This window comes from Balaenoptera borealis (genome assembly GCF_965194805.1).
Source record: "Balaenoptera borealis genome assembly, chromosome: 14".
NCBI lineage: Eukaryota > Metazoa > Chordata > Mammalia > Artiodactyla > Balaenopteridae > Balaenoptera > Balaenoptera borealis.
The window spans coordinates 14,679,463-14,694,658 of record NC_138875.1 but is presented as its reverse complement, the minus strand read 5'-3'; the positions used below and the strand labels follow the sequence as shown (position 1 = coordinate 14,694,658).

Sequence of the window (15,196 nt, the reverse complement as noted above, 5' to 3'; positions counted from 1 at the left end):
CATTAGATCGCAAGAACTTATCTTCCATAACTGAAACTTTGTGCCCTTTGACCAGCGTCACCCTATTTCCCCTTCCTCCAAGTCCCTTGCAACCACTATTCTAGTCTCTGCTTGTATGAGTTTGACTATACCAGTCCTCCCTTATCTGAGGTCTCTCTATCTGCAGTTTCAGTTACTCTCAATGAACTGTGATCTGAAAATATTAAATGGAAGATTCCAGGAATAAAGTTTTATAATGCATGCCATTCTGAGTAGTGTGATGAAATCTCGCACCAACCTGCTTTGTCCTGTGCTGTGAATCTCCCCTTCGTCCAGTGTCTCCAGGCTGTGTATGCCACCACCTGATAGTCACTTGGTAGCCATCTCATTATCAGATTGACTGTTGCGGTATCACAGTTCTTTTGTTCAAGTAAACCTTATTTTACTTAGTATTGGCCCCCAAAGGCAAGAGTAGTGATGCTGGCAATATGGATATTCTCTTATTGTGCCTAATTTGTAAATTAAACTTTATCATAGGTATGTATGTATAGGGAAAAACATAACATATATAGGGTTCGGTACTATTCATGGTTTCAGGCATCACTGGGGGTCTTGGAAAGTATCCTCTGTGGGTAAGGGAGACTACTGTATTTTAGATTCCATACCTAAAGTAAGACCATGCAGTATTTGTCTTTTTAAATTTAGATACAAAAATAGAACATAAATTATCACGAAATATATTTTGAACTAATTAACTCTTAAAGTTTACTCTCTACTACCCTTCAAATTTCAATCAGCTTCCATTTCATATTATTTCAGTTGGCATAATATTTCATATCATTTCAATTTCAACCTCCCAATATTTCCAACCCCAAATATGTTCAAGGTCCCTGGCAGAAGGGTGGGGCTGTATAGTGGACGATCTTATAGGGGTAGGGCTTCTACTATTATTTCAGTATTTTCATAACCCATATGATATTTCAGAACTGGTTGAATATGAGCATCACCAATATTTCATAGAGAAATGTATGAATTTGAAACAAGCAGCAGGAAAGACACAGAAGTTTAAATTTGTTCAAATAAACCTCAAATATATACAAGAAAGCCTAATGAGCAGTAAATGGAGGAAAATAAAATATCTGTCCAGATGAACAAAATCTTTTCTCATTCCTATTTTGAAATTATAAGCCATATTTATATTTTCTAAACTTTAGTCTTTATAAATTTTCTGAGAAGCCAACACATGTTTTTCAGTCACAAGATTTTTAGTTCTCTCACAAGAACAGAGAAAATCTTGACTTACACAAACATGCTTTTTTATTTATCCTTCTGGAATCCAAAGCCATCAAGTGTTAGTGTGTAGAATTCAGGTAACTAAAAGAAGGAAAACCTGTGTTGCCTAGTAGAACAAAATTAGTGCTTATAAGAGAAAAGTGGTTGGTGATTTGCCATCATGAATTCAGAAGTTTCTTTGTCCAAAGTCGGAAAGTAGAAAATAATTAATTACATCATCAAGAATAAGACTCACAATTGCCCATTTTTATATTTTCAGATCAGATTACGGTGAGTCAGAAAGCTGATTCATAGGACGAAATGCATAAATGACACAAATGTCTCTAACAAAGGAAAACATCAATTTCCCTTTTTCAATATTCAGATATTGCCCTTTAATTGAACTGAAGATTCTTGTAATTTAATAGAAAATAAGCAAACTGATTCTATTCATGAGGTTTCCACTACGTCCTTCAACTGAAACAAACTAAAGGCCAGTCTGTCACTGACATAAAGCAACCAATAACTCACGCACCCAGAAATAAAGAATACAGTTCAAATAATGTTACCTGGCATACATTGTTTCAGAAATCAAGATTATTACCTATAGATGGAAATGTCAGCAGGCAGTCAGCAATAGGCATGTTTTCGGGATAGAACATCACCCTCATGCTCTGTGCTATTAACTCATACACCCCGTTTCCTGGAATCGTGTAAATGCTATATATTTATTGCCTTTGAATTTGTTTTTGTGAGCTGTCATCACTTGTGTTCCCTGAAATTCAATCTTAGTACCACCAGTTTCACCACATTAGAGTGATAAAATAGTTTCTGCTACTTCTCATCCTACTGCTTTACCCAAGTGCATTACCAAAGGGTGATATGCCCCATTTATGACTATATCTACTCATATAAGCCATTAGCCATAGAGATAAAATGATTAGAATCTTAGCATAGTCCCATTCACTCACTTCATGGGTTTTTAGGTCCTGTAAATATCAAACTGTTTTCCTTGTAAAAATAATTGTAAAGTTTAGAGAGGCAAAGCATTTTTGTTATTAATGACACTCCCACAGAGTTGTCAGTTTCTTTAAACTTGAGCAGGGTGCACCTCCCTTAAAGGTAAACAGTCCAGGCATTCACAATGGCTTAAAAGAATGAATGGGTGACCTCATACATGTCAGAACCCTGGCCACTCATCCTTATGCATACAACCATTTCTTTCCCATGACATCACTGCTGGACAAAGACATTAGAAATATGTTCCCCTTTAACAATATGTTCCCCTTTAATATAGTGCTTTGGAGTTAAGCAAACTAGGATTTTAATCCAAGCTCCATCCCTTACTTACGAGAATATCCTCATCTTCTTTGAGCCTCATCTTTAAAGAGGAGGAAAACTGGCACCACTCTTACAAGATTGTTTTGAAGGCTAATTCAAAGCCTAGGGCATGTGAAAGATATGCTCCTCCAAGTAGTGATGGGAAATTAGACACAGTGCATGTGCATCAGTAATATCACGAAGAAAATGTATCCACATTATCCCTGTGGCAATGAACCTTAGCCAATCGTCACAGGGCATGTCTCCTGTCCTACACTGATTGATGCACAAGTTCTTAGCATATTATGATAATTACTATAATATAACTAGGAAGAATAAAGATAGGAAATTGAGTTCCTACTGTGTGCCAGGCACTGTTCAAGGCTTCTTCTATTAAAAGTGCACTTATAGTGAACTTCCATGACTGTACTGTAGAAAGAGCAGTGTCAGCAGTTAATGTAATTTACCGTCAAGAGAACTCGAACTATTCATGAGGAAGAGCTACCTTTTATTTCTCTGTGGTCTTTAGCTGGCCTACACCTGGTAAATGCCCAGGGAAGATCCTGAAAGAGTCCCAGGAGGTGGCAAGATTTCATGCTTTGCTTTCCTTTCCTGTAGAGAACCTTACAAACAGAGAAGGCCCAGATGTGATGTAAACAAGCATGACAATGTCTGGGGTGTAACTACCAGGTAAACTTTGGTAGTGCTCCGGTGACATTTCTCTCTCTTAATATTTGGGGAATCTTTTCATTGCTCCTCTACCTTCTTGCCCTTGAATATCATACTTATATCATAGGCATATATTCAAATATAATGATTATTTTGTATCAATTTAGTGGAATAGTTTATTTTTGGATGAAAAAATAAATCCTCACACATTGTCCATTGTAGTCATAGAAAAGTATTCAAATTTGTATTTTTCTCTACTGAATTGTGTTTCTTGGCTTCTAATAAAAAAAGAGAGAATTCTAAAATATAAGGTGGAGATCATATATATTACATTGTATGATTTTTACTATTAACTAATAGTTATTTGCTAATAACTAATTTTTATTTATTAATAATACATACTGTTATTAAAGAATCAATGATTTTTTTATTACTGTTGCATTTATTCAATAGAATGTGAAAGAATAAATATCAATGTCTCCAGAAAAACATAGGACAGAACCAAAATGCATCCTGTCCATTACAAATAATAAAATGATGAATAAAATATAAAAACACTTAAAATATATAGCTGAGTTATAAAGAAAAAACATTTTTGAGTGCTGGAAATAGATAAGACCCTCAATGCCAGGTCAAGAGACTAGAGCTGATGATTTTGCAAACCCTGAAAGTGGGAAGAGGAGGCAACAGGACGAGATGTAAAGCCTAGAAATTTGGAGCAGAGGTTCTGACTCCACATGGGGCTTTGGACTTACTAAGTCTTAGGTCCGAAAATCCTAAATAAAATCATAAGGCCAGGACTTTGTGGTGCTTCCTCTTCTGTGAAAATGAAACTGGAAAAAATTCTTCTCACCAGCCTAGGAAAGTTGAAAGAAGCTTGTAATTTGCCCCAGGTACAGGCTGACATTGGGGAGGGGAATGGCTTTTAAAATTGAAAACTCAAAAATATGTGACTCATGAGTCACTTTCAAATTCACACTATCAATCAATGTCATATATTTTGTTAATAGATAAAGGGGAAAAACACATGATTATCTCAAAAGCTACAGAAAATCATCTGACAAAAATCCAACACCCTTTCATAATAAAAACACACAGCAAACTAGGCATATAAGAGACCTTTCTCAAACTGATGAATGTCATAGATGAAAAAAAAAAAAAACCCACAAAAACCACAGCTAATATCATACTTAATGGTGAAAGACTGGATGTTTTCCCACCTATATCAGGAATAAGACGAGGAGTTTCACTGTCCTACTTCTGCTCAACAATATACTGGAAGGGTCTAGTCAGGGCAAGAAAAAAACAAAACAAAAGGCGTACAGATTGGAAAGAAGAAAGTTAGACTGTCTCTACCTGTAGATGACATGACATGATCTTGTGTATAGAAAATACCAATGAATCTACCCTCAAAAGTCTGTTAGAACTAATAAAAGATTTCAGCAAAGTAGCATGATACAAGATCAATATTAAAAAATCAACTGTACTTCTATAAAACAGCAATGAACAATCCAAAAATAAAATTGAGAAAATGATTAAATTTACAATGGTATCAAAAGGAATAAAATACCTGGAAATAAATTTAACAGTAAGTGCAAAATTTCGCATTGAAAACTACAAAACCCTGTTGAAAGAAATTGAAATAGACCTAAATAAATGAAAAGTTATTGCATGTTCATGGATTGAAAGACCTAATATTGTTAATAAAGCAATACTCCCAAATTTACCAACACATTTAGTGAAATCCCTATAAAAATGCCAGTTGGATTTTTTTGTTGCTGTGGAAATTAATATTCAGATCCTAAAATTCACATGAAAAGACAGGCAACCTAAAAGAGCCAAAACAATCTTGACAAAGAACAAGGAGTAAACTTCACATTAACAAGAATAAAGGCTAAAAACTACCTATGAATATATAAAGGAAGTTTTAATATAATGGAGATAGCACTACAAAAAATAATGGACTAGTAAAAGGATGAATGTTTTTAAAAAGTGGTGTTCACTCCTCAGCTATATATATGATTAACTTAAATCAGATCCCTGCTCACAGCGTGGAGAACACTAAAAGTCTGAAATGTAAAAAGCAAAAGTTTAAAACTCACAGAAGTATAGATAAACTAACAAGAGAAAGGCAAGTCAATTATGAAATGGATAAAAGACAGACAGGCAATTCACTGCAAGGGAACCCCAAGAGCCAATAGACATACGGAAAGTGCTCAGTCTCATTATTTATCAGGAAAATGTAAATTATAACAACAGTGAAATACCGTTTTACATGATTGGCAGAACTTAAAACGCTGATAATACCAAGTCTTAGCTAGAATGTGGGGAAACAAATTCTCTCATGCAAGGCTTGTAGGAATCTAAGTGTTTGCACTGTTTGGGGGGAGCAACAGGCAATTTCTTTTTTTTTTTTTTTTTTTTAATTAATTAATTTATTTATTTTTGGCCGTGTTGGGTCTTCATTTCTGTGCGAGGGCTTTCTCTAGTTGCGGCAAGTGGGGGCCGCTCTTCATCGCGGTGCGCGGGCCTCTCACTATCGCGGCCTCTCTTGTTGCGGAGCACAGGCTCCAGACGCGCAGGCTCAGTAGTTGTGGCGCACGGGCCTAGTTGCTCTGCGGCATGTGGGATCCTCCCAGACCAGGGCTCGAACCCGTGTCCCCTGAATTGGCAGGCAGATTCTCAACCACTGCGCCACCAGGGAAGCCCGGCAATTTCTAATAAAGCTGAGCTGTGCCTATGTTTTGATCCTGCCATTCTACTTATAGAATTAAAACCTATTTAAAAGACCTGAACATAGGTGCAGGTGAGCATCCTAGTATAGTCATTATAGCCTTCTTTGAAAAAGCAAAAACAAATGAACAAACTAACAAATAAGTGTATACCAATAGGTACAAGGAACACCTTACTATGGTGCACTTATACAACAGAAATGAATTTAATTTGTTTCAATCAGAATTGATAAATCTTAAAACCTAATGTTGAGTTTAAAAAGAAGGTAAATAATAATTATATTATGGTGTGAATTTTACAAATACGTAAAGGAATTGTATTTGTTGTTTACAGATAGGTAAATATGTTATAAATGTATAAATTATAAAGAGAAGGATGTACATGGCTTCCTCATGAGGAGAAGGGTGTGGGGAGAGATGGAGGAGAGACTTTTAATCTTTTTTGTAACACTTTATATAAACTTCATTTTTATATATTTAAAAATCTGCATATAATAAAATACATTATTATTATTTATGTATATACATTTTATAGCAAATGTATATATATAAAATCCTGAGGTAAACATGGCAAAACAATTTTAAAATCTGGGTAGTGAGTACATTGTTTTATTGTTCTCTGTACTTTTACTGTCTTTGAAATCTTTCATAATTAAAAATAAATATATGAAAGCCTTCTTTTGAAAGTAAAAAATATCACATGGTTTTGGAACTATCAAGAAGTGTGTAAGCATAGGGCATATTTTGGTTAGTTTAGCATATATACGTAATTCAAGGAAGGGCTTTTTTTTTTTTTTTTCAGCTCTGCGGAAGCAGTTAAAAACTAAATGAATTGATTAATAATATGTTCTTATCGTCTTAAGATGCTCCTAAAATACTGGAAAACCAACTATCTTTAAAATGGCCATATTCAGAATAATATTTATCTTCTCTTTCATATATATAAGATTTAATTTCAAATTTACCCCTTTAGTAAATCTCTGGCCCTGAGTTTATGAAATCAAGATTATCAGTTTATACTTTGTACATACTAGAAAAAGTGTTTGTCTTTAGGATGCATATGTAAGCACTATAGGGAAATAAATTTGCAATTATAAATACAGTTATCACTGCTATTGACAGAATGAATACTATTCATTAGTAAGTCAACAGCTGATATACTAATACCAAGGGATTTAAAAAGAAAACAAAACGACAATATCCCTAGCACTTAGAATGGTGAATAGCACTTAGTAATTAATTACTCATTAGTTTTTTATCAAATGAATGGGACAATGAGTGTGGAAATATTATTTCATTTGATCTTCAGAATGATCTTTAAAGAAGGTATTAATCTCTACAAGGTTAACAAGGTTTTCTAACTTACCCAAATTCACACCATAAACCACTGTTTCTTTCACAGTTGCCTCTTGAACCATCCTCCAAGTCGGGAACAAGAGTTCCTGTCCTTACAGAACAGGGTTGCTGTGGTTGTGTTGGCAGTAAAATCTCTGATTGGGCTGTTTTTCTAGCAGGTAGAGACACTGTATGTCCAAGGTTATGGGAAGTGGGTTCTCCTACCTCCTTCCTATGAAATAGTGGTGAGAGAATTTGAAGATCTTTTCTTTGGAGAGAGAGTCTGCACTCATTTCTGTATTCTGTTTTTCTTCTCAGTTAACAGAAAGCTAAACACAAAGTTCATTTGCTTCTATCTGCTATCATATCATGGAAATACATCTCCCTCAGGAAGTCAGTATGTATGCGCATGGGGCGTTAATTGAGGCCCTGTGATATGGGCCAATAACTTCTCTTTAGCTCATGTGTGAATCTCAGGTTAAGTGTTACGCTGTTAAATGACATTTAAATTATTAATGCAACTTTCAGACATGTGTATTTTAGTAGTGCCCTCTCTATTCTCAAAGGCTTTAGGTAGAAAATCATATATTTACCTTACCTAGTGAGGACCAGCCCAGGTGAAATACCAGAGTGAGATAGAGGCCTCTCGCCTGGTGGGAGAGGGATGAGGGCATGATCACAGGTGGAGGGTAAAGGGTGCTGAAAATGGAAGTTGTACAAATTCTGTTCCATTTCACCAAGTAGGGCCTTGCCTGGGCCTTTGGTTGGGAGGCCTCTCACCTAAGTCTGAGAAGCACAGATTGCTGACCTTGGTTCTGGGTTCTCTAGACTGAGGCTTCATGACTGTGGCTCTCAGGAGTCTAGTAAGAGGGTGACACATGCTCACAAATAACTGTGATAGATGATAGAATGTCCCTGTGAGAGAAATAAAGAAAATGATTAGATTTCCTTTCAGGAGAGAATTTGTAGGTCATAGGTACCAAAAGACTCGGGGATTAGGGTGGAATTTTTCATGACTGTTAATGACTTGGCAGCATTTTTGATGTAAGGAGAAGAAATGGGATAAAAAATACACTCATCTCAATCAGAAGAGGCAATTAGATTTCTAACACCTGCATCAAAAAATGAGTGTTAAAAACAAACTGAGGATTACTGAGTGTGGAGAAAGAAATAATTTCTCTTATTGTGGGAGTCCTGGATTAATCACATCTAAAGCATATTGCTTTTCCTTAAATTTGACCTCTCCAAGCCAATACATAGCTTCCCCAGAGCTGAAAAATATGTACCACCTGACATTATAAATCTCTCTACCTGATTTTTAAAATAATTTTATTAATGATTTTGTTGTATTGTAAGAAAATTCCTGTATGAATAATACAGCAATCTGATTTTCTTAATACACTGTAAGAGGAAAAAGTAGCATTTTAGACTATCAAGTATTTAAAAAAATACTTTTGTTTTCTAGTCTGGTAAACAAAGTGAGAGAAACGGATCCTGCTGAGTTAATTCCTTGAATTTCATCCTGCACAGGCTCTCTACCTCTGATTTTAAGTCCAACAGTGCCCTCTACATCCCATTCTCTGTACAGAATTCCAGTGTTTGAAAAACACAGAATGATCAAGAAGATGAAACTGCCCTCAGATTTATGACTGTATCCTCAAAATAAAATAAGTATAACAAGAAAAATTTACTCATATACTCTTTAATCTAAAGTACATAATTCTCAATATTTTCTACTTCTAAATCAGCAATATCTTCTGATCTTCTAAGAAGATAGATGTCAGGCATAGGTTGCTGGAAAAATATTAAATCTTATATATTATATTCACATATTACTTATGATATTTTCAAAGCCGTATTTGAATTATCAGTAATATTAAAATTTCTTTTTTAAAAAATGTGATCTCTAAAGGTTGTCACTGCTTGAAACTAGATTTCCAGAAAACTGGCTCCTATTCTAAAATGTTTGTCTTTGAGATCAAATAACTCTCAAGTTGCCAGCTGTTAAATTGTCATTAGTAATCTTGACTTAATAACTTGATATATTTAGAGACAGCATGCTTTTCTTTTATAAATTTATTTATTTATTTATTTATTTATTTTTGGCTGTGTTGGGTCTTCGTTTCTGTGCCAGGGCTTCTTCTAGTTGCGGCAAGCGGGGCCCACTCTTCATCGCGGTGCGCGGGCCTCTCACTGTCGCGGCTTCTCTTGTTGCGGAGCACAGGCTCCAGACGCACAGGCTCAGCAGTTGTGGCTCACGGGCCCAGTTGCTCCGCGGCATGTGGGATCCTCCCAGACCAGGGCTCGAGCCCGCATCCCCTGCACTGGCAGGCAGATTCTCAACCACTGCGCTACCAGGGAAGCCCCAGCATGCTTTTCTAAATGATTTCTCCTGATGAAAGTAACAGCAATTTCATTTGAAGGACTCCATTTTTATTAACAAATGTTCTTATTCAATTTGATTTTTAAGGATTTCGATGTGTGATGCAGAGGTTTGTTAAGCAGGGCCGATTCAGTCACTTCTGAGCTTGGTGCGCTGTCAAGTGGCCTAATTTATATGTATCAACAGAGTTTCCATTAGATGTAGAATTTTACTTTGTGATTAAAGGTGCTGTTTCATAGGTAAACATTTTGAGTCCTGAAGAAGAATTTCAGGAATGTAAATGTTTTTAAGAAAAAACAAACAAATAATTGATTTATTCCAGATCATTATTAGCTACTTAGTATATACCACCATATCTTGGGAACCAGAGATAAAGAGGTGAATAAATTGAGAACATCATTCTCATGGGGAAATTAGAAGAGGGCTTCCAGACAATAAAACAGTCAAGAATCAAGCTAATTTTATACTTGCAGATAGTTTTGAGTGCTCTGAGGAATTACAGCACAGTGACATGAGAGTTATGGGTCAGAATGATGAGGAGCAGATCATTTACACTGGGTTGTCTCAGAAGACTTGTCTGAAAAGATGAGGTGGTATAAATACTCAGAATTACATCAAAGCTCATATAACCAACATCATTAGTGTCAGAACTTATAATAGAGGGAAATTCTTATTCTCTGCTCCACAGGATGAATGCAAGGACAAGGTGGGGACCGACATGAGGAAAACTTGGGATTATAACTGGGTGCTATTTTTGATATTGTACCATTGGATTTAACATTTGGCACCTCTTTGGAGATACACTAGATTTTGAAAAGAGAGAGACAGACAGACCAAGCTATCATTTACCCCTCTTTGAAGAGTTGATCTAATTAAGTTCTCTGAAAGTAAATGATAACCAGATTTCTCACAGCAGAATCATAATATAACATATATTACATATATGACATACATATATATGTTTATATATTATAATCCCTATATATATAACATGTACAACATATATAACATATATAGAATATATATAGCATACACATAACTTTTAATTTTGTTAAATATAAATAGAACTCTGAATACTCATTCTGGCAATGAAAGATTATCAAGATTTGACTTATCCTCCACCTGTAAAGTAATAAAAGTCGAGATGCGAAGTGCGAAACAATAGTATATTTTTAACAAAAGGAAGAACAAGAGTGCAACCCTTGAGAAAAAGAAAACAGCACCCTTGAGAAAAAGAAAACAGCCATGTGAGCCTTACAGTTTTGTCAGTTTCCAGCTTTGAGGCAACCTGAATTTCAGGCACAGAAACAAAATACTTAAAAATTGCCCAGAAGCTTCATCTGCATGAATGCCTGAAGATACCACCTTTTAAGTGCTGAAGAAATGCTGTCAACATACAATTCTATATTTCAAAAAATATCCTTTAAAATGAAAGGAAAGTAAAAACTTTTTAGACAAACAAAAGCTGAACTTCACTATAAGAAATTTTAAAGGATGTGTTTTCAGGCAGAAGGAAAATAATGTCGTATAAATTTTAGACCTACTCATGGATGAGAAGAACTAAGAATGATAAGTATTGGGTAAAAATAAAATAATTTTTCTCATTTTTCAGTTTCTTTAAAAGACAATTGATTGTTAAAGCAAAAACAAACAAAAAGTAATTTTAGATTTTTAACCTAAATAGAATTAAAGTGTTTGACAACAATAGCACAAAAGAGAGAAATAGAAGTGTTCTGTATAATTTGAGGATAGACAGGGATAACTTTAAAATGTATATGGTAAACCTTAGAGCAACTATTAAAAAATAAAGCAAAGAGGTACACGTAATGAGCCAAAAGTAACCCAAAAGAAGGCAGGAAAAGTGAAAAACAAAAAAACAAAAAACTCAGAAACAACAGATAGGACAAATATGAATCAAATAGCAAGATGGTAGATTTTGAGCCATACACATGGGAAATTGTATTAAATGTAACCTGTCTAAACAATATAGAAAATGCAGAATTGATAACAAAGCAAAGAGGTAATGTAGGTTAAAAGTAAATGGAATGAAAAGATATACTTTGCAAACCTAATCAAGAGAAAGCTGAAGTAGCTATATTAATATTAGACAAAGTAGATTCCACAAACAATGAAGATCATCAGGGATAAAGAGGAACACTTCATAATGATAAAGTGGTAACTCAGCAAGAAGATGCAAAAATCCTAAATGTGTACTCATTTAATAACAAAGCTAATAGGTAACTAATGAGAACCTACTGTATAGCACAGGGAACTCTACTCAACAATGCTCTGTGGTGACCTAAATGGGAAGGAAATCCAAAAAAGAGGGGATATATGTATACATATAGCTGATTCACTTTGCTGTACAGCAGAAACTAACACAACATTGTAAAGCAGTTATACTCCTGTAAAAATTAATTTTAAAAAAAACCAGCTGCAGTGTACATGAAACCAAAACTTATGGAACTGAAAGAAGAATAAATCAATCCACAATTATAACTGGAGAATTTAACTTTTATTTTTCAGTATTAGGAAGAACTAGATGGTGAAAGGAGACATATAAAAGACATGAATAACACAGTCAACCCATCTGAAATAACTGATTTTTAAAAAGTACTCCATTGAGTCAAGAACAATACAACTTCCTTTCAAGGGCTCATGGAACATTCACCAAGATAAGCATGATACTGGGCCATAAAATGTCTCAAAATTAAAAAAAAAAAATTGAAATTGTACAGAGTATGATTCTGACCACGATGAACTTAAAATTTAAAAAAATCTGGAAGCTCCCCCCAAATTTGGAAATTAAGCAGCACACTCCCACTGGGCAATGGAGAAATCACAAGAAAATTTTTGAACCGAATACAAATGAAAACACATTATATAAAAATTTGTGAAATGCAGCTAAAGTGACACCTAAAAGTGTATTTATAGTTTTAAAATTTTAAAGTAGAAAAGAAGAAAGATATAAATCAAATGATCTAGTTTCTATCTTAAGAAGCTAAATAAAGAGCAAATTAAACTCAAAGAAAATAGAAGGAATGAAATAATAATGATAAAAGAAATCAATGAAATAGAAAAAGAAAAGAACAGAGAAAACTCAATGAAATCAAGAGCTGATTACTTGACAAGCTCAGTAAAATAATAAACTTAGGCTAGACTGATCAAGAAAAAAATTGAAGAAATTACTACAGATTCTACAAATATCTAAGGGATGGTAAGAAAATATGAAAAAATTATGATAGCAAATTTTACAACTTATATAAATGGAAAAATTTCTTGAAAGATGGAAAGTATCAAGTTCTCAAGACTTACTCCAGAAGGAATAGAATAGCTGAATAGTCCTATATCTAACAAAGAAGTTGAAATTGTAAGAAAATTCCAAGTTCAGATGGCTTCAAGCATGAGCTTTGTCAAACATTCAAGGATGTTCTGGATGTTTTGTCTAGACAAAACAAAATGGATGAATATCAAAAATATAATGCTGAATGAAAGAAGTCATACACAAAAAAGTACATTTCCCATGACTCCATGTATATGAGATTCTGGAATACAACATAAACTACAGTGATAGAAAACAGGTTAGTTATTTCCTAGGGCTAGAATCAGGGGATGATGATTCCCTGGGTCTGGACACAGAGAAACGGGCACAAGGAAACTGGAAATGGTTTGTATCTTAATTGCTGGTGAAATGCAATATATAATTTGTTAAACTCATGAAAATATACACTTAAAATTGGTGAATTTTATGATGTAAACTACGTCTTTGTCAAGTTGCTACTAGAATGTAAAATACAAAATTATCAAACTCAGACTTTTTTCCTGGATGTGGTATTTCAACTTAATGTTTAGTTCTCATTTCTGGTGGATTGGAGAAAAGTGATTTTAATTTTCAATCTAGTAGTTCACTCACTAAAAAAAAAACCCTGTTATTAGCATTTCAGTTGACAGGTATATATGTTATTGGGTGGGGAGGAGATAAAAGAGGATGTAGCAGATGTAGATACCTTTTTAAGGCTATTTTCCAGGTGTAACAACTTTATTTTGACTGATAGTAGAAAGGACACTGGTTCGATTCAGCAAGATATTTTGTTTGAGGCTTATTGTGTGATAACCAAAACAGCTGGATCTGAATAATGGAGGTTCTGAAACTACTACAATACCATTTGTCTAAATTTTATTTGAATCACAACTAGTTCCTAGATATTAAAATTCCTAATTGTGATTTATCTGAAAGGCTTAAGTGAGGGTAGGAAGAGAGAGTACATAAAGGATTTAAGTATTTCCCATCGAAACAATCACCATGGATTTTGTAAAAGTTTGGAATTAGAATATTTTAGCAATCTTTCGATTATCATTTTTGGGGTGTGAAACAATTAGATTATTTAAATCACATGTAAATAGTTTGTCTGAGGTCTTTCATTTATATTGAATTTGTGTGTTTTAACTAAAGTCTGACATCATAACATATGTAAAGCTAGGTAAATTTAGATAATCTATGTAAAAATTCAAATGTAATATTTATTCTTCTTGCTTTATTTAATATTTATGCTTTCCTCCAAAATAGTCTTTTATCTTAAAAAAATAATGTTTGAGTGTAAAAAACAAATTGAAATTATTTGCTATTGACCACACCTACTCCCTGGTAAGGTTGTAAGGAAGATTGTATTGTTCATCTGTAGACATTGTGCTTGATATCATTGAAGTTTCTAAGTAAAACCATGGCTGTTTATAAATACAAATCTGCAAGATTCATGGTTTGCATTCTAAGGCAAGAGAAGCCTAAATTAAGCTCCAGCATTTTTAATACATGTTGAAATTGAAGGTTTATAAAAATCATGCTGCAATCCTTTCATGAAAACAAATAATTTATTCTATATTTTTCTAGGCTGATAAAAAAATTGTAGCTAGTCTCCAAAATAACTGTAATCCGTCATGTGGAAATTGAAAGTTTCAAAGGGAGATTGATCCACTATTTTCACCTTCTCAGAGAGGATGAAGTTATTTGGGTCCCAGAGAAACTAACAAGAAGGCAGATTCTGGTTTAAGAGAATGTGATGTATCATTTGACATAGATATTTCAGAGGAGAGGCTCTATCTTTTTTTTTTAATTGGGGTATAATTGATTTACAATTTTGTGTTAGTTTCAGGTGTACAGCAAAGTGAATCTGTTATACAAATACATATATCCACTCTTTTTTAGATTCTTTTCCCATATAGGCCATTAGAAGAGTATTGAGTAGAGTTCCCTATGCTATACAGTAGGTCCTTATTAGTGATCTATTTTATATATAGTAGTGTGCATGTGTCAATCCCAATCTTCCAATTTATCCTTCCCTCCGCCTTTACCCCCCATTCCCAATAACCATAAGTTTATTTTCTACATCTGTAACTCTATTTCAGTTTTTCTTTTTTAACATCTTTATTGGAGTATAATTGCTTTACAATGTTGTGTTAGTTTCTGCTGTATAACAAAGAGAATCAGCTATACATATACATATATCCC

The 15,196-nt window shown here is 34.1% G+C and overlaps 1 long non-coding RNA gene across 1 annotated transcript in view; it reads left to right on the top strand.

Moving 5' to 3' along the window:
* The window catches only part of LOC309610319, a 131,609-nt gene that overhangs the window by 99,205 nt on the left and 17,208 nt on the right, over nucleotides 1-15,196 (top strand). The window lies entirely within an intron of this gene.